Source organism: Dryobates pubescens, chromosome Z (assembly GCF_014839835.1).
Source record: "Dryobates pubescens isolate bDryPub1 chromosome Z, bDryPub1.pri, whole genome shotgun sequence".
NCBI classification, from domain to species: Eukaryota; Metazoa; Chordata; class Aves; order Piciformes; family Picidae; genus Dryobates; species Dryobates pubescens.
The window spans coordinates 129239230-129249539 of record NC_071657.1 but is presented as its reverse complement, the minus strand read 5'-3'; positions in this window follow the sequence as shown (position 1 = coordinate 129249539).

Below are 10310 nucleotides of genomic sequence, written 5' to 3'. Positions count from 1 at the left end.
TATTTGTGGCACTCTTTGTCCTTGATCTGGGAGCCCAGAACTGGATACAATACTCCAGGTGCAGCCTCACCAGGGCAGAGAACCTCCCTTGACCTGCTGGCCACACTTTTCTTAATGCACTCCAGAGTATTGTTTGCCTTCTTGGCCTCAAGGACATATTGCTGACTTATGGTTATCTTGTTGTCCACCAAGATTCCCAGGTCCTTCTCTGCAGAGCTGCTTTCCAGCAGGTCAATCCCTAACCTGTACTACTGGTGCATGGAGTTGTTTCTCCCCAGATTCAGGGTTCTATACTTGCCCTTTTTGAACTTCATGAGAACAATGATACTTCTTCTGATTTATGTAACATCCAACAGTGTAAAAGCTGCTGAATATAATTTTGTCCTACTGTATTTTATTGTCATCTTCTAAAGTGCAGGTCACATAATGCCCAGGGAACGGTAATTTAGAAACCATTATTTCTAACTTTTTAACAATGTTTTAAAGTTAGAACAGCAACCTTTACAATGTATTTTCAGAGAGCTGTGAATAACCATCACTGCATGCACAAAAAGACATGGAAATACTGTCTTTCCAATTGTGCCATTAGGGGCAAACATCCTTTCCAGCTGCTAAATCAAAGTTAGATGCAACCCTGAAGTTAGGATGCTATGCATGTCCAAAAATAACCTGTCCAGGCACCTGTCAGAAAATTAACTAAAAAGAAAAGCTTCGTATATCTATATATAACTTATGGCCTTTATTCCATCTATAGTACTACCAAGGTAGACCAAAATAATGTGTGTGCATATGCATCCAAACCAATGAAAAGACAGGAGGAAAAAGGAGGCACTGCAGTAGTCACAACCACAAGAAGGATAAAGAAGATGCTGTGGTGAGCGTTGCAAAGCTTCATCTGGGCATAAAAAACTTGATTTTGCATAACTGAGGGCTTGATAAGAGAAGAGAGGACAGAAAAAAAAAACAAAACCCCAACAAACAAACATTAATAAACTGACAAAATCAGAACAAAAATCTGAAATAATATCAAACATGAACTCTTCTCTGGAAAGAGATAATAACAGCTAAATTGCAACCACGGCTTTAATTTCTTTTGATTTGGAAGCTTAGGAAATATGGTGTCCTGTACTCTTTAGTATTGAAGTCACGCAGGGTGTGTCACCCTGTTTGCACTTCCAGTCAGTCACACAGTAAATTAGAATAGTTTTTCACTCTTCTCTCCTTGCCTATGCCCTTAAAATACCTATTGGTGAGCTGACTACAAGTCAGGAAGTTGGTCTTACTGCTGGGAGGTGATTGTTCTCTCAGCTTGTGGTTCCCTTAGCTGTGGTCCCTCTGGTTGGCGTGGGTCACAGTTCCCAGTCCTAGAAGGAAAGGAAATGATGTATCTGTCATTATATAGATGTTCTAATCACCCAGAGCACTGCTTCCAGGACAAGATGTAAGCAGGCAAAGATGTTTATTACATTATCCACCTCAACTGGTCATTTTCTATGGCATGCATGTAATTAAGGCATACAATAGTGCAGCCGGCAGGAGCAGGGAGGTCATTCTGCCCCTGTACTCAGCGCTGGTTAGGCCACAGCTTGAGTACTGTGTCCACTTCTGGGCCCCTCAGCTTAGAAAAGATGTTGACTTGCTGGAACGTGTCCAGAGAAGGGCAACAAAGTTGGTGAGGAATTTGGAGCACAAGCCCTATGAGGAGAGGCTGAGGGAGCTGGGGTTGCTTAGCCTGGAGAAGAGGAGGCTCAGGGGAGACCTTCTTGCTCTCTACAACTACCTGAAGGGAGGTTGCAGCCATGTGGGGGTTGGTCTCTTCTCCCAGGCATCCAGAACCAGAACAAGAAGACACAGTCTCAAGCTGCCCCAGGGGAGGTTTAGACTGGATGTTAGGAAGAAATTCTTCACAGAGAGAGTGATTGTCCATTGGAATGTGCTGCCTGGGGAGATGGAGGAGTCGCCATTATTGGAGGTATTTAGAAGGAGACTGGATGGGGTGCTTGGTGCCATGGTTTAGTTGATTAGGTAGTGTTGGATGATGGGTTGAACACAATGATCTTGAAGGTCTCTTCCAACCTGGTTTATTCTATTCTATGCTATTCTAATAGGTTAAAATAACTATACAATATTTTAACACATCCAACCAAATTCTGCCCAGTTTCTCTCCTTTGGTTACAAGGTGTTTATATTCCCCTCAGAGTCAAAGACAAAACACAGCTTTCTCTAATTTGAACAAAGCCAAATCTTCCCTATAGCCTTCCAAAGTTATCCGCAAACGACCTCTTCCCACATCTCTCCCTTTCTGTTTTCTAACAGAACAACACTTTTGATCAACCTTTCTAAAATTCTTTGCATACATAGAAGCAAGCAAGTTAAAATTAACTATATAGCAAAAGCTAAAGTTCTGTAACACAGCGTGTCTAACAGACATGTAACCCATACAAGACACAATACTCAGAGGTGAGCTCATTAGAACATTCTAACAGAACTGGCATAATATATGGTTAAAGATAACAAAACTTCTAGTAACAAGCATACATTCCTTTCCACTTATCTTACAAGGTCAGAACACAAACAGAACAGTTGCTTCTTTTGGACAGAAAGTTTCATCCTCCAACTTGGAACTCACTTCTTTGTTACCTGGCTGATCCCTCAAAAAAGAACACAGATCTTACTAGTTCCAATTTTTACATTTCACTCTTCTTGTTAACAAAGAAGACTTGATTAGGCCTGAACACATTGTACACAAGGACCAAGATACAAAGATCCACAAACACAGCAAACCCAATCTTCAGTAATCTGCTTTAAAGCTATGTTACATCTTTATTTTTCTAAGATGGTCAAAAAACATGGTTTGTTTAATGTCGGCAAGATTCTCCTTGATCCATAAAGGTAAAGCTGGCCAGGTTCCTTCTCCATAAAGAAAATACTTGCAGGTAAACAGCATTCCTTCCTATGCGGGCTGCCATGTACACTGTTCATGGCAAGGCTAAGAAAGCTGCCTCACTAGCCCCTCAGAAGTGACAGTGGTGTGGAGTGATGTGCCTACTAAAGGGCGAGCACACTAACTCACCTCAAGCCACTAGGATCAGAAAGTGCCCTGAGGGTATATTTGCACAGTTGCCATGATCTGAGCTCATTCTTTGCTTCCTTATTCCTGGAACAGACCTGAGCCCCTTGTGTCATTCAGAGCAGCTCAGGTTCTTCTCTGCCTGAATATAAACAAAGTACTGTGCTTACATTGTGACTGAGAAGGGTAAGCAACAGCCGCTTGAGAATTTCCATGCCAGCAGAAATTTCTCTTGGGCATTCTTTGCTGTCCTGTGACCTGCTATGAATTTTCAATGATACAGAAGGCCTGAGTCATAAATCTGGCCCACACTACGCTGCTGCATTTAAATCACATTGTTCCAAATCCTTTGTCTCAAAGGGTACTGATAGAATTTTAAAGTATTCTTCACAGAAAAAAAATAAAATAGCCTTGGACATTTGCAAACTCCTGTAAAAACATCGCCTTCAAATGAATTGCTAATTATAAAATGCTTAATGCTCATGGTTCACAACTTCACAGTATCACAGTATCACCAAGGTTGGAAGAGACCTCAAAGATCATCAAGTCCAACCCATCACCACAGACCTTATGACTAGACCATGGCACCAAGTGCCACATCCAATCCCCCCTTGGACACCTCCAGGGGACAGCGACTCCACCACCTCCCTGGGCAGCCCGTTCCAATGGCAAACAACTCTCCCTGTGAAGAACTTTCTCCTCACCTCGAGCCTAAACTTCCCCTGGCACAGCTTGAAACTTAGGACATATATATTTTTTAATTTCAAATAAAAGAGTTAAATCCTGTTGCTAAGCTAATTAGGCAACCGCTTTTCATTACTGCACTGCTTTAGCTTCTTGCCAGCTTGGATTTTTACTATTAAAATGAGCAGGATGATTCCAACTTACTCTCTAGCAACCTGATATACTGAATCCATGTATCTGGCATATCTCAGCAATTTGTATAGTGTCCAAATGTAATGGGTTTGCTGGTACAGCATCTGAGCTCCACCTCTGGTAACTCATGTAATTAACTGAACAAAATAAACCAACCATATTTTTGTAGAAGCAGAAACTTGTTGACAAGACATATGACAGCTTGAACCTTGCTTTGCTTTGGCTGTTCATTTTCTCCCAGCAACACTTGTTCTTTTTCCATGAATGATAAGGTAAACAGGAGTGATTAACAGTTTGAGCAGAGAATTATTCTGTATGTGTTGAAAATGGTATATACTGATAAGAAGGGCTCCATCATCAGTCTATATGATGCCAACGGACAAATCTGGAAGTACTTAAACCAGACTCTGCCCTTGGCAGAATAGATGAACAGGATGATCATAGTATCACAGTATCACAGTATCACCAAGGTTGGAAGAGACTTCAAAGATCAAGTCCAACCCGTCACCACAGACCTCATGACTAGACCATGGCACTAAGTGCCACATCCAATCCCCTCTTGAACCCCTCCAGGGAGAGTGACTCCACCACCTCCCCGGGCAGCCCATTCCAATGGAGAACCACTCTCTCAGTGAAGAACTTTCTCCTCACCTCCAGCCTAAACCTCCCCTGGCACAGCTTGAAACTTTAAAGAATCTTTAAAGGTTTCTTCCAACCCAAACAATTCTATGATTCTGTCATAAAGGAGTTGATTTTTAGGATGCCTTCTTAATTAATTTATCACTTACTCACTTGCCTAACTCTTTCCCAAAGTGTGCTGTTCCTTACGTGGTCAGTTGTGACATAAACATAATGTTTTCTCTATGAGAATAAATACATTTAGAGTTCAGGGCAACAGGATAAAACAGAGAGAGCACTGCAAATAACTACAAGAAGTTTCTGATCCTTTGCATGACATAAAAAGATAACTAAATTCTGCAGCAAGGTAGGCATAAGATCCCCTCAAAAGTTTTTTTTTCTTACTGTCCCAGTTTGAAGCCTCCCACCAGGGCAGGAAAATTATGAGACTCACACAAATGGATTGCAGAAGAGATGGACAGTTTAAATGGAAAAGCAGTGAATGTTTTACAGAGAGCTACATACACAGTGACAAAAGTGAACCCAAAGCATACCCAGAAGCCTCCCAGCATTTCTCTTCTCCCTACCTGAGTGTAAGGAGAAAGCCCCAAACCCCTCAGGGCTTCTTCTTCCCCCCACCCCTCCACTGTTAGGCTAATCTCAGCTGGCCAGATCTGAGATTGCCTTTCCCACTTCTCCTCTTGGCATTAGGTATAGCCAGGACTTGAGATAACTCCCCTTCTATTACCAGATAGGGAGCATCTCCCACGGGAGGAGATGAGGGAAGAAAGAAGAAATGTGAGATCTTGCAGATGAATTTATAGGGAGCAGGACATTATGGGTATGAGATACACAGCTTCCTGTGTCCACTCACTGGGCTGGACACCCGGGGCACCAGAAGTACACCCCGTGTGGCAGCAGCAGGAGGCACCAAGCCCAAACTGCCACACTTACCTCTCATCAGATTTTTTTTTTTATCTTTGAAGTCACTGAAATAGTAAAGCACTTGAGAAAGTAAATACATTAATAAATAAATAATAACTTCCTCCCCAAGCCAAAATGCTTTGTTGTTGTTTTCTTCAGATAAAAGAAGGAATGGGAAGGGGAAAAAAGGAGAGGGGGAGAAGAAAAATAAAAGAAAGAAATATGTTACAAATGAGCAAGCTCTCCACAATAATTACACCTTACAATACTCAAAGGAAGATAAGAGGATAAGAAGCCCTCTACAAAGTGATAATGGATACATTGTTCATGATGATACCAGCAATAACAGCAAGATGCATTTTACAATAATAAATCTTCTTCTACAGATGAGTGTTAAAAATGTCTCTGTACACTTTTTTTGTTGCTATAAAAATGAATAGTAAACATTAACAAGAGCTTCTGTCCAATATCTTGATTCTCTGTTTGAAAGACGCCACTTTTAGGTAAGGAAAGCTTCAAAAGTCTGCTATTATCAAATGAAATAAAATCAGTAGCAGTTCACATATTTGCACTCAGAACCCTCACTGGATCTGTAGCAGCATTAGCACAGGTGTACACCAAACCCTTAAAAAAGCAGAATACACACAAGTACTTTTCCCCCCTTCCCTTCCAATCCTCAAACTCGACACCACCACACACATGCATAAAAGAAAAATTACTGCATTATTTAATTCCATTCATTTCTGGATTTGGAAGCAATTATTTTGCTGAAGTGTATGAGGCAAAACTTACCATGCAAAATTTACCCTGGCCGATCTACAACAAAAAGGTGAAGAAAAACAAATGTCAGATCTTACTAGAGCTAGTAGCCAAGGAGCTGTAGGCTGTGGATGGAGCCATGGTCTGTAACAAGGCTCAGTGCCTGAGTGAGGGCAAGTCCAAGGAAAACCACAGATGTGTGAGTTCATCCTGATGCCATAGTTGCGACCCAGCTGGCCTTCCTGCTTTAACATCAGAACTGAGCAGCCTTGGCATTGGAATGAAGAAATGGACCAAAAGGCTGCAGATGGTGTTCTTTTAGTAACTGAGGTAATTAAATAACCCAAAAGTGGAAAGAAATTGAAAAGTCTGTGCAGGTGTATTAACTTGATCACAGCTGGAAGTTGACTGATGGTGCAATGACTCAATGGAAGATAAATGCAGTACTTCCAGGAATTTTTAGCACCTAATTTTCTGTTACCCTCTGGAAAAGCCAGAAGCATCAGCCAAATAACCTAGTCGAGGAGAGGAAAATCTGAAATTTGCTACCTCAAGAAAGCCTGCACAGAATCTGACTGTTAGTCAGCAAAAGCCCTTCCACACTGCTTGTGGATGAATTTGAGTATTTTCCTACATTAGTAGATGTTTGAAACACAAATCAGTGAAAAAGCACCAAAAAATTAATGTTATTTATAAACACATAGTGACTGCAACAGGCACAGAGGCTGGTTGGAGATCAGGTAGTCTGTATTGTTATGTCACTGGGAAGGAATGTGGAACCAGTGGAGGCCTATTCTTCCACTCAGTGGGTCTTGAGGCTCATTCCTCCACTGATCACCTGCAAAACAGCTAAAGCCTTGTGCAATTATTAGCAGAACAATGGCTTGACCATAGTCTCACCCCCTGCATTCTACACAATAGTAGATATGAAGTATAAATATCTCCACCCTTCCACTTGTATTTTTATTTTTATCTGAATGTGGTGGTTTGAAAGGAAAGGCTCTGCTTTCCCTCCCCCACTGAGAAAGAAACCACGGCTAAGCCCAGTCGGAGAAATGAGAATATATTTTACAAGGAAACAGATTCTATGTAACACAACAAATACAGGTATTTTACAATATATACAGGAATATACAGCAAATGAACTCAACCAGAAACCAGACCCCCCACAGAGGGGGCTTCCCCCTGTGCCCCCTTCAACCCCCTACCTCCCTTCTCCCCCAAAAGAGGTAGAAGAAGAGACGAGGACAGTTAACAGGGCAGGAAAGGAATAAAGGCCTTGCACAGGAGTTAGTATCTTATCTTAGTTGGCCAGAATCCCAGAAGCAGATCCAGCCGAAAGGGACAGTGAAGGAAGGAAGACTGAGAGAAAGTTCCCAACTCCCCTGGGTCCAATCTCTCCTCCCACAATCCTACCAATGAAATTCGTTTAGAAAACCAAAATATTTTACAAACATTTAGCCAGTGTGCCCCTTTCTTAAAGGCACAGCGTCAAACGGCCACACTGAAGTAGGAACGAGAATTTGGATGCCAAATGGCAGGGACACATTGACAGGTTTGCCTTCCTTGCCTGCCTCCCCATGAAGTGATACCTTTGGATAAGATTCACAACCTTGGCCATGCCTGAGTGCTTCCCTGGGACATTTTATGCCTGTAATTGCTATAGTATTTCAGAGCTATATAGTTATGCTGCAGTTTAGTGTATTCATTGCCAGCAGTCCTAAAGAATCTGTGTATGTTGCATGCAAATAAACCATAGTACTGAAATACCTGACTGCTGCTTTTGAATGTGGCCAGACCTACACCAGGCAGGCTGTTCGTGCCACTGCTGTGGTTTAGGTGGGCCTATAGTCATGGCAATCATTGGCATATCTATTAAGAGATAAGTCCAGCCACCTTGAGCCACTCTAATCTCTGAGGATTGACTAGAATGTGAGGGGATTCATCTCTTACTAAATTTATCTTTCACTTAATGTAGTAGTAGCTTATTCCATTTCCTTGTAGTTCACCAGAAGCAATCCCCCACAAGCTGCTCAGATAGTGACAGCTGAAGTTCTGAATCTTTTATTTTGAGCCCTACATGAAAACTCTTAGGGCCTGTCATGAGTGGACCTAGCTTTAACACTGGGCTTGATTTATTTCATGAGACAAAATGTTTTGTTGGTTTGTTTTTTCAACTTTGCAAAATCCATACCTAGTAATTTAGGATAGATTTGATTTATTGTGAATTAATAGAATGCATCATAAAAATGAACTGGTCATTATTAACAGCCCTAACAGTACCTGGATATTGTGCATCAAGCTCCCTTATTCAATAGTTTATTGGATTAAAATTTTTATTTAGTATAATTTATTCTGAGTTTATTAAATGTTAATGATGGGAACTCTTCTCATAATTCTGCATTTAAATTTTAAGACAGGAATGTCATTGTTTTCAGATGCTTAAATCTGTGAGATCAGATCAGAAGGTGATTTTTGCCCCCTTTGGTGCTGAATGGAAAAAAAAAATCCTAATTTTTTTATAAGTCTACAACTTAAATTATTTTATAGAATGAAGCATTAATGAAATTCATGGCTATGAAATTTCACAAGCATTTGAGGAGAGAAGAAAAAATGAAAGCAAAATGTCAATACACTGTGGTGTACTAATTATTTCCATGGTGTTAAAACTGTTAGGGAGTCTACAAAGAAAAACCAGCATGAACAAGTGGTTAATAAATACACCCAGAGTTTGAAAGAGACACAGAATCAGTACATTATATGGCATGAACAGAACCTGTACTTTCTACCTTCTGAAACCATTCTTTGGTGTATCAGATGTTGTCTGCATGTTCTCTCCACACCTTGAACACTGTGTCCAGTTCCGGGCCCCTCAGTTTACAAAAGATGTTGAGTTGCTGGAACGTGTTCAGAGAAGGGCAACAAAGCTGGTGAGGGGTTTGGAGCACAAACCCTATGAGGAGAGGCTGAGGGAGCTGGGGTTGCTTAGCCTGGAGAAGAGGAGGCTCACAGGAGACCTTATTGCTGTCTACAACTACCTGAAAGGAGGTTGTAGCCATGTGGGGGTTGGTCTCTTCTCCTGGGCAACCAGCACCAGAACAAGAGGACACAGTCTCAAGCTGAGCCAGGGGAGGTTTAGTATGGATGCTAGGAAGCAGTTCTTCATAGAAAGAGTGATTGCCCACTGGAATGTGCTGCCCAGGGAGGTGGTGGAGTCACCATCCCTGGAGGTGTTTAGGAAGAGACTGGATGGGGTGCTTGGTGCCATGGTTTAATTGATTAGATAGTGTTGGATGATAGGCTGGACACAATGATCTCGAAGGTCTCTTCCAACCTGGTTAACTCTATTCCATTCCATTCCATTCCATTCCATTCCATTCCATTCCATTCCATTCCATTCCATTCCATTCCACTCAAAGTCTCCAGTGACATTCATTAGCAATTGAAGGCATGATTAGTGATGAGTTTTAGTCTTGCTCTGCCTCAGAGTTGTAAATATGGCAGTCACAGGTTGTGTCATTGTAGGTTCACACATTTTATTTACATGCAAAACTCCACAGCAAAATATCTTCATTTCACTCCACTGTAAGATGTGGTATATTAAATAAATAAATAAACCTCCAAAAATCCTTGTGAGAGAAAAATTTGTTACAAATATGTAATCTTCATTACTAATGTTTCAGACTTACCTGTTGGTGATATAATCACATATAAATGTGAATTGATCAAAATCAGATTGCTTTCTGTACCTGTGCAAAACAGACTGTGCATAAGGAAACTTTCCAATGAACTCCCCAGTAAAACTTCATAACAGACAGCAAATTTCTATCACCAGTATACAAATACTTCCAGCATTCTCAATACAGACTAAACCTTCTTATTTTAGAAGTCATAAGAAGTGTTATCCCAAAGGCAAGAGGAGATTGAAAGTGTCTTGATTGCGAGCATGTAGAATACATTGCCCTGCACTAAAAAAAAATAAAAAAGTCATGAATGTTTCTCATTATATCAAATGCAATTTCCTTTCCCAACTCCTATGAGATTTTGAAAACTATTCCATTCC